The 15,241-nt window shown below is 47.2% G+C and overlaps 1 protein-coding gene across 4 annotated transcripts in view; it reads left to right on the top strand.

Moving 5' to 3' along the window:
• The first annotated feature begins 11,792 nt into the window (after positions 1-11,792).
• Positions 11,793-15,241, top strand: part of phldb3 (pleckstrin homology like domain family B member 3) — a 45,847-nt gene continuing 42,398 nt past the window's right edge. The window contains exon 1 of one of the 4 annotated variants that reach the window (XM_008113795.3): positions 11,793-12,172. The gene's annotated coding sequence lies outside the window, so the exon portion shown is untranslated. Of the gene's footprint in view, positions 12,173-14,014; positions 14,287-15,241 lie in introns of those variants that run through there. The other 3 variants (XM_008113794.3, XM_003222830.4, XM_016994790.2) reach the window with 3 other exon arrangements.

Genomic DNA, 15,241 nt, shown 5'->3' on the forward strand with positions numbered 1-15,241 from the left:
CTAGGTGGCATATGTTATGTACCAGAAACTAGAGGTGATGTGGTCTATCCAATGAATTTTTCTGAATCAGCACCCCAGATAACCAAACTGAATCTAAAGTTGACCAAAAATGGATTTTGTAACCCTTTTGGTGCTAATGTTGGAGAGTGGTCCCTGGTCAAAGTAGTCTCTGGTCTAAAAAAGGTTGGGAACCACTGATGTAACATGACATATAACTAGCTGCATAACATAAGGGCTAAGAAACTTTGTTAGCGAATTGCAAAGATGCACATTGGCCCATCACCATGCCCATTGGTACTCTGCTGTTGGTGTCCTGATGCACCTCACGAGGCACTCCCACATTTCACAGATGAAAATCAGAACACATATGGACAAGCATTGTGAGATTGTGATCAAGGTGGCAAAAGTTATTCACAAGGAAGAACATAGAAGCCAGAGAGGCTAGAACAGTTTGTTTTGTACTGAGGAAGGAAAGATTTGACCCTCTCCTTCTCTTTCTGCTGAGCAGAATGCAAACTACTTTTCCACTGTGAATTGGTTTTCAGCAACTGAGGAAAACAAAGGACAATAGAGGGAGAAGAGAGAAACTGGGACATTTAAAAAATAGCTGAAAAAATAGGATGACAGAGGATTAAATGAAACTGTCTCTGTCAAATTGGATAGTTGGAGGGTCTGCTCAATTATGGAAATTCCCTGTCAACATCTTTGATGGCTGGGAATGGAACCTCCAGCTTCGGTAGCAGGATATCCTTGAATGCCTTGTGATGATGACAGATAACAGAAGATAGCTTAGTAGACAGCTTCATGCCCTTGATAAACTTCCCTGGCTGAAGATATTTGCATGCAAGCAAGTATCAAGTGTGATATTGATAACAGAATCATCCACTTGCAAGAACAGCTCTAGGCTTGACAAGCTGTGAGCTAAGCATGTTGCCATAGGCATCAATGGAATGAACCTTGGCCTGGTGCTCCTGATTGGTGTGCATGTACTCATTGACCTCAAGGTAGAGACACTGTCTGGAATTTAATGTAAGGCTTATATTTACATAAGTGGACTTATGTCTACAGGAAACAGAATTGAGCAGTTTTACAATATCCACATTCAGCAATTGCTGTGACCTGACTACGCTGGGCAGCTTGCGGGGTGACAATGTGCGAATCAATTAAAAGTCTGAGGAATGCATGCATGTGATAAACAATGACAAACAATGCACATGATAAACAATTGGATTAAAAGGGTGGAACAATTTATTGCTTTGCTTTGGCCAAATGTTGAGGACTAACTCTGTCGGGATGACAGTTTCAAAACCCTGAAAATATTTCAATGAGGCAGGAAATGGTGGCATGGAGATAATTTTTAAAAACCCACTGGCTCTGGCATGGAAATGAGAAGGAAGCCACTTCCTGTGTGTTTCTGCCAAACTCTCCAGATATTTTATGCTTTGGATGTGATATGGAGAATTGTTAAAAAATATAACAGGACACACATTGGTGCTGAATGTCATACCCTCCAACTGTCCTGAATTGTCTGGGACACTCCTGATGAATCCTCTGCTGCTCCACTTTTTCAACTGCTTTCAAAATGTCTCAGTTTTTCCGTCTTCTTTCCACTTTTCTCATTTGATGCCAGCTAATTCAGATGCTGCAAATTGAGTTCTCACCTTGAAGAAGAGGAGTCAGGCATTGCAATCTGGGATTTCTATTTTCAACTTCAACACTTTAAAGCAGGATAAATGTATGGAGGATAACTTATGGGCAGAAACTGTCAGAATGGATAGAAATGAAAGATAAATTACAACTCCCAGAATTCTTCATTAATGGCTAGGTTAATTCGGACAGATGCAAACTGCATGAGTACTAGGGTTGTGCGATTTGTGTAAAAACCATGATCCGTTTCAGTGTCCCAGATTTTGCTGGGGGCTCCAATCCATTTTTGGAAGCCTCCTGATTATAGGAGGATAGAAATCCATTTTCAGCCTTGGAACCTGAAAGATTTATTTTTGATTCAACCCACTGGGTTGATTCCCATCTCTCTGGGATGCGTTACTTTCAATTTTTAAGGAAACCTGGATTTATGGCAAGGTCTTAAGATAGCACCGTCTCTTGATCCTTTCTTTTCTAGTGGTTGTTTCCCTCTCCACACTCTACGTGTAGCCAAAAGAAACTGAAAGCATTCATTTTTGGCTGCCAATATTCTGTTGCAGCTGGAAAAGAAATGGTGGCAAAACCCATGCTGCTACAGGCATCCAAACAAGCTGAACAATCCAAAACAGCCGAAGGCAACCATCTAAAATGAATCTGTGCACAAGCCTAATGTGTACTTTTCTAAGGGTGCATCTACACAGTAAAACTAAGGCAGTTTAACACCATTTTAACTACCATGGCTCAATATTATGGAGTTCTAGGATGATGAGAGACTAGGGCATGGAGCAATGAATTAAAATTGCATTAAAAGATATTCCACCTGACGGTGAGAACTCTTCAGCAATGGAATAAGCTGCCTCAGAATCTGTGGAGGCTCCTTCTCTGGTAATTTTAAAACCAAGGCTGGATGGCCGTCTGTCAAGAGTGCTTGGATTGTGTACTCCTGAATGGCAGGATGGTATTGGACTGGATTTCCCTGGGGTCTCCTACAACTCTGTGATTCTATCAAGAAGTTTGTCAGTGAAAGATAACCCTGAAACATCATTTAAGAGAAAGGAAGCCACTGATTCACAGTTCAAGGCAACTGTGACAGTTCCAGTCTTCTTGCTTCGTGGGTGTGCCACCTGACATTCCACCTGTGTAGCTCACTGGTCTCAGTCTTCAAACTCGGCCAACTTGTTTTGTCAGCAGTGCTATGACTGTGTTGTGACAGCAGGGAGTGGCTGTTGTTCCGTTGTTGTTTTTGGGGTGGTGGCAGACAAGGCGGGGTGTCCTGTTTTCTTGCTCCTTTCCTTTTGTTATCTCTGTCTCACAGACAGGGCCGGCCAGAGATATTTTTAAATGTTAAGCGGGGGTGCTAAAAAGCGCCCCCGCCACCGGCCCCGCCTCCCACGCCCTGGCCCCGCCCAGCATGCCCTGGCCCCGCCTCCCACGCTGCGTGGGAGGCGGGGCCAGGGTGAATAGTGCTGGGGGCGGGGCCAGAGTTGGCCCCGCCCCCCGTCCAGCGTGCCCTGGCCGCGACCAGGAAGTAAGGCCCAAATGGCCTATCTGTGCTGTGCGTATGCGCACAGCACAGATAGGCCATTTGGCCCTTAGTCTACAAACTGCGCATGCGCACAGCCAGATAGGCCATTTTGCCCTTAGTTTGTCGACTACGGGCAAAATGGGCTATCTGTGCTGTGCGCATGCGCACAGCACAGATAGGCCATTTGGCCCTTACTTCCTGGTTGCGGCCGCCGGGCGATCGGCGGCCGCGACCAGGAAGTAAGGGCCAAATTGGCTATCTGTGCTGTGCCCGTGCGCACAGCACAGATAGGCCATTTGGCCCTTACTTCCTGGTCGCGGCCGCCGATCGCCCGGCGGCCGCAACCAGGAAGTAAGGGCCAAATGGCCTATCTGTGCTGTGCGTATGCGCACAGCACATATAGGCCATTTGGCCCTTAGTCTACAAACTGCGCATGCGCACAGCCAGATAGGCCATTTTGCCCTTAGTTTGTCGACTACGGGCAAAATGGCCTATTTGTGCTGTGCGCACGGGCACAGCACAGATAGCCCATTTGGCCCTTACTTCCTGGTCGCGGCCGCCGATCGCTCGGGCGATCGGCAGCCGCGACCAGGAAGTAAGGGCCAAATGGCCTATCTGTGCTGTGCGCATGCGCACAGCACAGATAGGCCATTTTGCCCTTAGTTGACAAACTAAGGGCAAAATGGCATATCTGTTTTCAGCGGTTTGGCGCGGGCGTGGGGATTGAAGCCCCGTGCGGCCGCGCCAACACCGGAGGCGTCGGTGGCGCTACGGGCCGCTGTCGATGCCTCGACAGCGCCCCTAGCGGCCAGCGCCCGAGGCGGCCGCGGCGGCGGCCTCTTATAATCAACCGACCCTGCTCACATAACATCTGACTGCAACATCAGGACAACACACACTTTCTCGTGTCCAGCTATGCAATAAAAGGAGCAAGAAGGGCCAGGCTTGCTCAGGCTGAACCTCTAAATCTGCTTTTGTTTTTATGATTTAGCTGCTGGCCCTATAGAGAGACGTAAGTTAATTAAACATGAAAGTGACAGAGATGAACACACTGATCCCAACAAGTCTGCATATATAAGAAGAAGCCTTATCTGAGCCAAACCCCAGATCTGTTTGTGATGATCTTCCAGCGAACAACTTTCTTGTCACTTGCTACATGTCCTCAACATTTCACAGATCCTCTTGAGTGGATCAAGAAGGATAAAGATAGTAATGGGGAAGAACAGAGAAACTAGTAAAGGCTGCAGCAGTTTTCCTTTGCTAGAGCCTACTGGGAAGGGCAAGGCTCAACTTTCCTTTCGTTCCTGCAGAGCTGAGTTCAAACTACTTCTCTACACTGAACATAGTTTGCAGAAGTTAAAGTAAACAGAGGACAAAAGGGTGAAAATGGAAGGAGGAAACAGAAGCTGGGACATCCTAAAATCAGCTGAGAAAGTGGAATGGCAGAGGATTAATCAGAATATTCATATTCATATTCCCAGTGGAGCCTGACAAAACATAATGAGCAGCTATGATGAGGTGTCTGTATTAAGAATGGAAGCAAAAGACGTAGACCAGTAGGAAGACACAAAATGATCACAAAGGAGGGAACCTTGAAAAAGTCCATAAATTAGGCATGCACTTGAATGAGAAAAGATTAATTTGGAAGCATCTTGTGCAGTGGCATCACCAGGGGTGTGTGAATTGTCCTGGGGCCCCTTCTACACTGCCATATAATCCAGATTGTCAAAGCAAATAATCTACATGATCTGCTTCGAATTAGATTATATGAATCTACATGCAGAAGGGGCCTGGGGGACACTGTCAGCCAGACAGGATGACACCAAAACAACTGTCTATAAAACTGTTGTGTAGTATTTCAGCAGAAATTAATCCCTAAACTATACTTAGCTATGTCCAACAAAAACATTTTCATTAGCTATATCAGTATACCCACAAGAGCATTTCAGTGCTATATCAGTATATCTACGAGACTAAAATTACATGCTACAGTGTCAGAACCCTGCTACTAGAGCCTGGATGTGGCTCTGAGTTTCAGGGTCACTGACATTGATAAGACACCTGCGGCTCAGGACTTGGAGAAGAAACGGCTGCTGGACTTGGCGGGGAATTTGCGCGGGGTTTTACTGAGCGGGAAGAGACTGTTCAAATGAGGGGGAGGGTATATAAAGGAGGGTTGGCCGTAGTATCCCATTTTTGGCTTTTCTGATGTTCATGTTTCCTACAGTAAAAGTTTCTGGTGATATCACAGAGAGTCTTGTGTGTTCATTCAGGAGCGGCTGTGGTGAGCTGACACTAAGCCAAGAATACGGACACCATCCCGCTGTAGCGGTGAGGTGTAACATGCAAGTGGAGGATGAAGAGCTCTTGGGCGCAGGAGGAGGAAGGTCGGAAAGGGCCACTCCCGAGCCGGACGCTGAGTTCCACCAGCTGGCGGCCCTGGCGTCATCCACCGCTCATGCCCAGCCAAATGGGGTAACCCAGAGGCGTGGAGTGGTGCGGGGAGACAGCACCGGAGGAGAGGAAGGTTCACCTTCCCCAGGCCCACAAAGGATGGTGTTTCTGGAGGAGAGGATGTCGGCGATGGAGACCACCCTGGCAGTGATGTCGAGGGCGATGGAGCGCCTGGCGGTTTTGGCGGAGCCGGAGAGAGGAAGGGAACTTCGGGCTAGCTCAATGTGGGACGTGAGCGTGGGAAGCAGCCAGGGCTTTGCAGACCTCCCAGCACCGAAGGGAAGGGAAATGCGAAAGGAGCCCGGTGCCCGGCCCAAGATCCAAACAAGCCTGACGCGGGTGGAGGAGAGTGACGACGAAGGGGAAAAGCCTCCGAGAATCCCGGCTACGCTCCCAACTGAGACCCTGGTGCCCCTGGCGAATGCCGGGCGTGGCACAGGGCCAAGAGAAGCAGCAGCGGGGCCCACTGGTCCGCAAGGGGGCTTGCGACGGGCGGAGAATTGGGGATTGCCACCACAGGGACCCCTACCGAGACGAGAGGAACTAAGGATCGAGTTTGGGGGAGAGTCCTCTGAACTGGATTTTTTCCTGACCACGGTGAGGGGCTATATGGAGGACAATGCTCACACTTTTAGAACGGAATCCAGCCGGGTACGGGCCATTGGTGCAGTGTTGAAGAGGGGAGCGGCCAGCTGGTACGTTCAGCTGCACGCGCGGCGCGACCCATGTCTGGGGTCACTCCGACGCTTTATGGGGGCCCTGGAGACCCGTTTCCGAGATCCACTGGAGCAGATCCGGGCGAGGGAGAAGTTGAAGACCGTCTCCCAGGGGCAGAGGTCAGTATCTGAGTATGCGGAGGAGTTCCAATGCCTCGCTGAAAAGGTGCCGGAATGGTCTGCAGTAACAAAGATAGAACTCTTCAAAGAGGGTCTCAGGCGGGAGATCCTCTCCTGGGCGGTGCATCGTGATGAGCCTGACACACTGCGCGGATGGATTCAGCTGGCGGGGCGCATCGAGACATCGCTGGCCCAGGCGAGGAGGCACCGAGGAGGGCTACAGCAGCGGCCGCAGATGAAAGAGGGGAGCCGGAAGGAGGGATCAACCCCAGCCGGGAGGAGAACGGAGCCGACAGGGAACGTGAGCACCAGCAGGAGGGGCTGCTTCGTGTGCGGCCGTTTGGGCCACAGGGCTGCCGAGTGCTGGCAGAGAAAAGGGGAAGGCGGAGGCCCGCCCAAACCAAGAGCCGTGGCAGGGAAACGCGCCGAGGAAGAACCACCGATGAGGCACCACTCGGGGGGGTTGGTAAGTCAGGACAAAGCCATGATAGTGGTCCCCATTCAGCTTGAAAGTGGCAGCAAACAAGCAACCTGCAAAGCATTTGTGGATTGTGGATGTTCCAGGAACATCATCTCCCCTGAATTAGCCGAGGGATTGGGATGCGAAAGAACGAACCTAGAATCCCCAATAGCTTTCTCGCAGTTGGACGGATCCACAGCATCGGGATCATTAGCTAAGTACAGTGCCGAAGATGTAAAGTGTAAGATAGGGAGTTGGGAAGGAAAGGTGTCATTTGTGATATCACAAATAGCCAGCTATAATGTTATACTAGGCATGCCATGGCTGGGGCAGGCCAACCCGCAAATCAACTGGGAGGATAAGAGCATGATCTTCAGGATGAAGTTGGAAGAAGGGAGCCAGGAAGTGGAGAGAGAGCCGGGGAAAAGGGGGGAGGAAGACTCTATCAGGATAGCAGAACTGGCAGATAAATTACCCCCAGAGTATCGGGATTTTGTGGACGTATTTGATGAGAAGGAAGCAGACAGTTTCCCACCGAAGCGGAGAGTTGAAGTGAAGATAGAGCTAGTCCCAGGAGCAGAGCTTCCCAAGGCAAAAATATACCCAATGTCGGCTAGGGAAAAGGAGGAACTGAGAAAATACATTGATAAAAACCTAGCGAGGGGTTTCATAGAGCCTTCAAATTCCCCTCTAGGGGCGCCTGTGTTGTTCAGGCGGAAAAAGGACCAAACGCTGAGGCTCTGCATTGACTACAGGGGCCTGAATGCAATCAGTTCTGTAAATAAATACCCCCTACCCTTAGTGAAGGACTTGATCGCCCAGTTATCGGAGGGACAGATATTCACTAAATTGGACTTAATTGAAGCGTACCATAAATTGCAGATCAAACCAGAGGACAGGTGGAAGACGGCCTTCTCCTGTGCATTCGGATTATTCAATTATCGTGTGCTCCCCTTCGGTTTGTGCGGCGGAGGTGCCGCGTTCATGCAATTAATCAACGAAGTGTTGCATCCATTGTTGTACAAGGGGGTCTTTGTTTTTTTAGATGACATATTGATAATATCTCGGACTAAGGAGCAACACATAGAACTAGTCAGGGAAGTCCTGCAAAAGTTGAGAGAAGCAAAACTGTATGCGAAGCTTGCCAAGTGCGAGTTCAATAAAGACCAGATAGACTTTCTGGGGTATAGGATTTCCTCCCAGGGAGTGGCGATGGACCCTGCGAAGGTAGAAGACGTGAGGGGGTGGGAAGCCCCCAAAACACGGAAGCAGCTGCAATCCTTCCTAGGGTTCGCAAACTTCTATAGAACATTTATCAAGGACTTTGCGCGCCTCACTTTGCCATTAACGGATTTGTTAAAGACTAAAGGCAGGGGAGAAACAGCCAAAGTGAAGGCCCCAGGGGCCAAACTGACATGGACAATAGAATGCCAGGAAGCTTTCGAAGCCCTTAAAAAGCGTTTTACTGAGGAGCCTGTCCTACAGCACCCTGATATGTCTAAAGCCTTTGTATTACATTGCGATGCATCAGACCGGGCATATGGGGCAGTTCTGCTACAGAAAGACGAGGGGGGGAACCTGAAGCCATGTGGCTATCTGTCAAAAAAGTTTAGCGATACAGAAAAAAACTGGCCAATTTGGGAGAGAGAAGCCTTAGCTATTCTAAAAGCACTAGAGTGCTGGAGACACTTTCTGGAAGGAAGTGGAACACCGTTTGAGGTGTGGACTGATCATAGAAATTTACAGTATCTAAGATCCCCTCGTAAACTATCAGCGAAGCAAATTAGATGGGCCCAATATTTCAGCCGTTTTGATTTCAGACTCAGATTCTTCCAGGGGAAACATAACATACTCGCTGACGCTCTCTCTCGGATGCCTCAGCACGGGGGAGGAATTCAGGAATCTGAAGGGAGCCTATTCCTAGATAAGCAATGGGGCCTGGCAGTACTAACTCGAGCACAAGCGGCCAAAGAAAACAAACGTACTGCCATTTCCACGGGGGGAGGAGAAATATGGGAGGAAGAGTTGAAGCGAGCGTATGGAATGGACAAATGGTTACAAACTAACAAAGAAAAGGGAGAATTGTGTGGGGATTTGGTGTTTGTAAATAAGAAATTGTATATCCCTGAATGTTTAAGACGAGAAATGTTAAGGAAGTACCATGATAACAAAGGTGCGGGTCATCTAGGCCCCACCAGGACTATTAAACTGTTGGCCAGACAATGCTGGTGGCCCGGAATGAGGAAAGACGCCAGGGGGTACGTCACGCAGTGTGAATTATGTGCAGAGGGAAAAACACCACCGGGGAAGCCCCAGGGGCTATTGCAGAAGGTGGTGGAGCCCATGAGGCCATGGGAATGCGTAGCCATGGATTTTGTAGGCGAACTACCCCCCAGCAGAGGCCACAGATACATTTGGACAATATTGGACCTATTCTCAAAACAGGCACACTTTGTGGCCCTGCCAAAACTCCCTTCAGCTGAAAAACTTGCTGATTTGTATGTGAAGCATGTATATCGCCTACATGGGTGTCCCGACAAAATAATTAGCGACCGGGGAGTCCAATTTACTGCAAAATTTTGGGGAAAATTCTTACAGCTGTTAGGAGCAGAAAGGAACCTGAGCTCGGCCTTTCATCCCGCGACCAACGGGGGGGTCGAACGTACCCAACAGACACTGTGCCAATTTTTAAGGATGTACACCAATTATAGACAGGATGATTGGGCGGACCTTCTACCGTTTGCTGAGATGGCTTTTAACGGGGCCGTACATTCGGCCACAGGTCGTGCCCCATTCGAAATAGTATACGGACAGGAGGTGGCACCTTTCCCCAGGCTACCCGAGTGGAAGGAAGGGGAGGGCCAGACCGACGAGGAATGGCCGGCCAAAATCAAGCAAGGGTGGCAAACCGTGGTAGAGGCATTGCGGGAAACACAAAAGAAGTACAAGCTCTTTGCGGATCGTAGGCGCCGAGAGGGGGACAAATTGGGCGAAGGAGATCTGGTTTGGCTGAGCACAAAAAACCTAAAATTGGGATTCCCATCCAAGAAATTGGCTCCACGCTATATAGGACCATTCAGGGTAGCAAAAAGAATAAACGAAGTGACCTATGAGCTGAGGCTACCCAAGGACCTAGGAAAGATACACCCGGTATTCCATTGCAGCCTGTTAAAAAAGTATAAAGGAACTCTGGACGGCGGAGAACAATAGTTGTGTTTAATCTTTTCCTTCCAGGATGAAGGGGAGGAGGACGCCATGTCAGAACCCTGCTACTAGAGCCTGGATGTGGCTCTGAGTTTCAGGGTCACTGACATTGATAAGACACCTGCGGCTCAGGACTTGGAGAAGAAACGGCTGCTGGACTTGGCGGGGAATTTGCGCGGGGTTTTACTGAGCGGGAAGAGACTGTTCAAATGAGGGGGAGGGTATATAAAGGAGGGTTGGCCGTAGTATCCCATTCTTGGCTTTTCTGATGTTCATGTTTCCTACAGTAAAAGTTTCTGGTGATATCACAGAGAGTCTTGTGTGTTCATTCAGGAGCGGCTGTGGTGAGCTGACACTACAGTACTTTGCTTTCTGAACTTTCTAATGTGCAGACATAATGGTCATTATCCAGTTGCAATGACGCTTGACATCACATGTGTTTGTCTGCACACGCTACAAGCATGAGCTGTTGTGTTTGTTGTGGCTGGCTTTTTTACAGTCTGATTTTGTCAAATTTTCTGGTATTTCAACTCCAATAACGTGGTCTGGGGAGGAGGTTCATGGGGTGACGCCATTAGTTACTGCACTGGGTAGTGCCAACTCAAGTGCTGGCACGGAGGCTGTGTGGGGATGCAAACTCTGTGTTGCTGATCTCAATTCTCCCTTTTGTTCTTGCTGCATGCTTACTTGTGTCTCTTTTGAGCTGGAGAGCTGAAGCTGACAGCCTTGCTTCCTGGATTCTCCCCAGGCTGTTGTAACCAGTATAACCCATTTCCCCCTCCTATAGCTGGCTGGTATAACTCTAGGAATCAAAGTCTTCACCCTCCCTAGATCTCAGCCCACACTTGTCCCTTCGCCGGTGCCAAATCAACGAGGAAAAAATATTATTTCAGTCTTTTTTGCTCCTGGCAGAAGTGAGTTATATAACGAAAGAGAGGCTTTGTGTGTGCGTAAAGGAGTGGTTTATGGTTTTGGGCTTTAATAGATAGGAACCCTACAGATATGAAATGCTCGATAGCCATAAAAAACCAACAAAAGGAAAAGGGACATCTTTCCTGATAGATAGGCAATATCAAGACCTTTTAAAAAAAATAGCAGAGGAACAGAGGGCTAATGATATCAGGTTTTCAAAATAGCCATAATGGATAGACGAAATGCATGACATGCAGGGTTGACAGTTGGAAGTAGCAATTAACAGATGTATCTCATTGATCCTAGCCATGTATTATTATGTAAAATTAACTGTTGTTTGAGTAGTGGTTTGAGCATTGGGCTATGATTCTTGAAACCTGATTTTGAATCCCTGCTCAGCCATTATATCCACTGGGGCAAGTCGCACTCTCTCAGCCACAAAGGAAAACAAGGCAAAATCTCCTTTGAAGAAATCTAGAGGCAGACAACAACAACTTATGTTTCCATATGCTAAAAACAGGAGACAGCAGGGTATAGTGGTCTGACTGTTGGACTATGGCTCAGGAGCCTAGGGTTTGGGCAAGACACTTTCTCAGCCTTGCAGGAAGGCAAAGGCAAACCCTTTTTGAACAAATCTTGTCAAGAAAACCCTTGTGATGAGTTCATTGAGTGGGAAACAAAAGCACATTCTTGCCTCCAAGGAGTTGATTCCTCCTCTTTCTCCCTCCTATAAACCTCCCCTTGTTGGATTCCTGCTTGTGCGTCAAAGCCTCAATCCTAGACACCTTCTCTATGGAGAAAAAGGAAATAGGGAATTTCCCATCTTTTTTTCTGCTCCAACCCTAGAAAACTGCAGTAGAGAGATTATGGTCAGGATTCTCATTTGGTTTGTCTTTCATTCCTTCTTTGCTACCATTAGTGCAGTTCCTTTGCAGGCTGCTTTCACTCTCTCTCCCTCCATCCCTTGCTTTTTTCCAAGCTCTGATGTCACAAGTTTTGTTTGGTTTCTTTTTTCCCCCTGTAAGGCAAAGGGTTGTAAAACTTGTTTGAACACCGGGAGGGCAGGAGCGGAGCCTTTGGAGGCTGACACTGCAAGGGAAGGCAGCGAGAGAAGGTAGGAAGGACAGCACATTCCAAGTATGTATCTTTTCAGGTGCTTTGACTGATTTTTGGTGGGGTGGGGGGATACATACTGAACCATCCTTTCGACCTTTGGGAGGGATCTTTCACCATGTGAATGGCAGCTGTCCATCCCAAAGGATCAGACTTCCAAAATGTGTTGTCGAAGGCTTTCATGGTCGGGATCACTGTGTTGCTGTGAGTTTTCTGGGCTGTATGGCCATGTTCCAGAATCAGTCTGTCCTGATGTTTCACCCACATCTATGGCAGGCATCCTCAGAGGTGTGAAGTTTGTTGGAAACTAGGCAAGTGAGGTTTATATATCTGGAATAATGTCCAGGGTGGGAGAAAGAACTCTTGTTTGTTGGAAGCAAGTGTGAATGTTGCAATTAGCATTGAACAGCCTTGCATCTTCAAAGCTTGGCTGCTTCCTGTCTGGGGGAATCCTTCGTTTGGAGTTGATTAGCTGGCCCTGATGGTTTCTTGTCTGGAATTCCCCTGTTTTCTGAGTGTTGTTCTTTATTCACTGTCCTGATTTTAGAGTTTTTTAAAGCAGAGCACTTGATGAACCAACCCGGGTATAGCATATTATTTGAGAACACAGATACTGGACCTCTCTAACAACCACCATGTCAGACTATACAGAGAAGCCAGTGAAATCCACAAGCATGTGGACAATTTCAACAGAAAGGAGGAAACCGTGAAAATGAACAAAATTTGGCGTATTAAAACACTCTAGAATCAGGACAGTAAATAAAGACCAACACTCAGAAAACAGGGGAATTCCAGGCATGAAACGGTCAGGACCAGCTAACAACACTTAACAAAGGATTTCCTCAGGCAGGAAGCAGCCAGACTTTGAAACTACATTTGAGTCTCACTTATCCAACACTCGCTTATCCAACGTTTTGGATTATCCAATGCATTTTTGTAGTCAATGTTTTCAATATAACGTGATATTTTGGTGCTAAATTCGTAACTACAGTAATTACAACATAACATTACTGCGTATTGAACTACTTTTTCTGTCAAATTTGTTGTATAACATGATGTTCTGGTGCTTAATTTGTAAAATCATAACCTATTTTGATGTTTAATAGGCTTTTTCTTAATCTCTCCTTATTATCTAACATATTTGCTTATCCAACGTTCTTCTGGCCCATTTATGTTGGATAAGTGAGACTCTACTGTATAAGGCTATTCTGTGCAAATCAAGCTGGCCCATTGCAACATTCACACTTGCCTCAAGTAGACAAGAGTTCTTTTTCCAAACATGAACATTATTCCAAAGATATAAACCCCACTTGCTTAGTCTCCAACCACACAACCTCTGAGGGTGCCTGCCATAGATGTGGGTGAAATGTAAGGAGAAAATGCTTCTGGAACATGGCCATACAGTCTAGAAAACTCACAGTAACCCTGTTCCAGTCTAGCTCGTGAAAATGCCCTTTTTGGGGAGGGGGGAGGGGGGACACCACAATGCCCATCATCCAGAGCTGCCCAGGGATTCTGAGAGTTGGAGTCTGCCAGCACTTTCCAAATGAACTTTTTAAATTCAGCATACATATCAGAGAGAACTCAGTAACTGCCGGAGTTTATTTTTGGTGTCAAAAGAAGGAACTTTTAAGCCCTCTTCTTAAGAAGGCACCTTGAATCCTTCCTCTTCCTCTTCCTCATGTATTGATCCTTCCACCTTTATCTTTCAAGCCCAGACTTATGGTGAAGGTATGTTTTTATTTCAGCAGCTTGTACTGGTTGAGAGAATGTTGGGATTTGCAGGCCACAAAAAACGACCTTGATGGTTGGAGATTCCGGGAGCTATAGTTCAAAAGCAAAGGAAACTCTGATTGGGGTGGAGGGGGGATGATGCAAAAGAGGGAAGAGGGAGGAAAGGAGGAGGGACACTTGGGAAAACCAGGAAGGGCAAGGATAGAAAAACCGGGAAAGGCATTGCCGCCACCATCATCCAACTGGGACACTTAGGAAGAGGAGAAAAGCAGCTGGGAGACCGGAAAGGATTGGGATCCCCGACTTGCCTTGAAGTTGGATGGATTGAATGAAACCTTGGCTGCAGAGACTCTCACACATTCCTTTCTAACCTTCCCTAAGAAATAAGGGAATTGCTTCTGAAAGTAAGTGAGTGTTAAAAAAGGATGACCTTGGAAAGACAGGGGGGGGGGGTCCTAATGAGGGTCTGTATATTTTAGTAGTAATAAGAGGTTGAGTTGGGTTCCTCCAGGTTGTCTGTTTTCTTTGCTGGTTTAAAGAGGGGTTAGAAGTCATTGTGAAGTGGACATTGGGCTGGGGAGGGTGGGGGGAGAGAATGATCAAAGGCTGTATCTACACTGCTCTACATCCCAGGATCTGATCTCAGGTTATCTTCTTTGAGCTGGATTATATGAGTCTACATTGCCAGATAATCTAGAATCAGATCCTGGGATATAGGGCAGTGTAAATCCAGCCTGAAATGATTGAATCAGCAACTTTGGAGAATGTGTTGTCGAAGGCTTTCATGGCCAGGATCACTGGGTTGCTGTAGTTTTTTGAGATGTATGGCCATGATCCAGAGGCATTCTCTCCTGACATTTCATCCCCATCTATGGCAGAGGTTGTGAGGTTTGTTGTAAACATTGCAAGTGAGGTTTATATATCTGTGAAATGTCCAGGTTGGGAAAAAGGACTCTTGTCTGTTTGAGGCAAGTGTGAATGTTGCAATTAATCACCTTGATTAGCATTGACAACACTTGCCTGGCTGATTCCTGCCTGGGGAATCCTTTTTTGGGAGGTTTATCTGGCCCTGATTGTTTCCTGTCTTGATTTCCCCTTTTTTGTGAGTGTTGTTCTTTATTTAGTGTCCTGATTTTAGAGTTTTCAAATACTGGTAGCCATATTTTGTTCATTTTCATGCTTTCTTCCTTTGTGTTGAAATTGTCCACACGCTTGCAGATTTCAGTGGCTTCTCTGTGTAGTCTGATATGGTGGTTTGAGAGTGGTCCCGCATTTCTGTGTTCTCAAATAATATGCCTCGTCCAAGTTGGTTCATCAAGTGCTCTGCTGTGGCTGACTTCTGTAGCTGATTTACTTTGC

The sequence above is a fragment of the Anolis carolinensis genome, unplaced genomic scaffold (genome assembly GCF_035594765.1).
Source record: "Anolis carolinensis isolate JA03-04 unplaced genomic scaffold, rAnoCar3.1.pri scaffold_10, whole genome shotgun sequence".
Classification (NCBI taxonomy): Eukaryota; Metazoa; Chordata; class Lepidosauria; order Squamata; family Dactyloidae; genus Anolis; species Anolis carolinensis.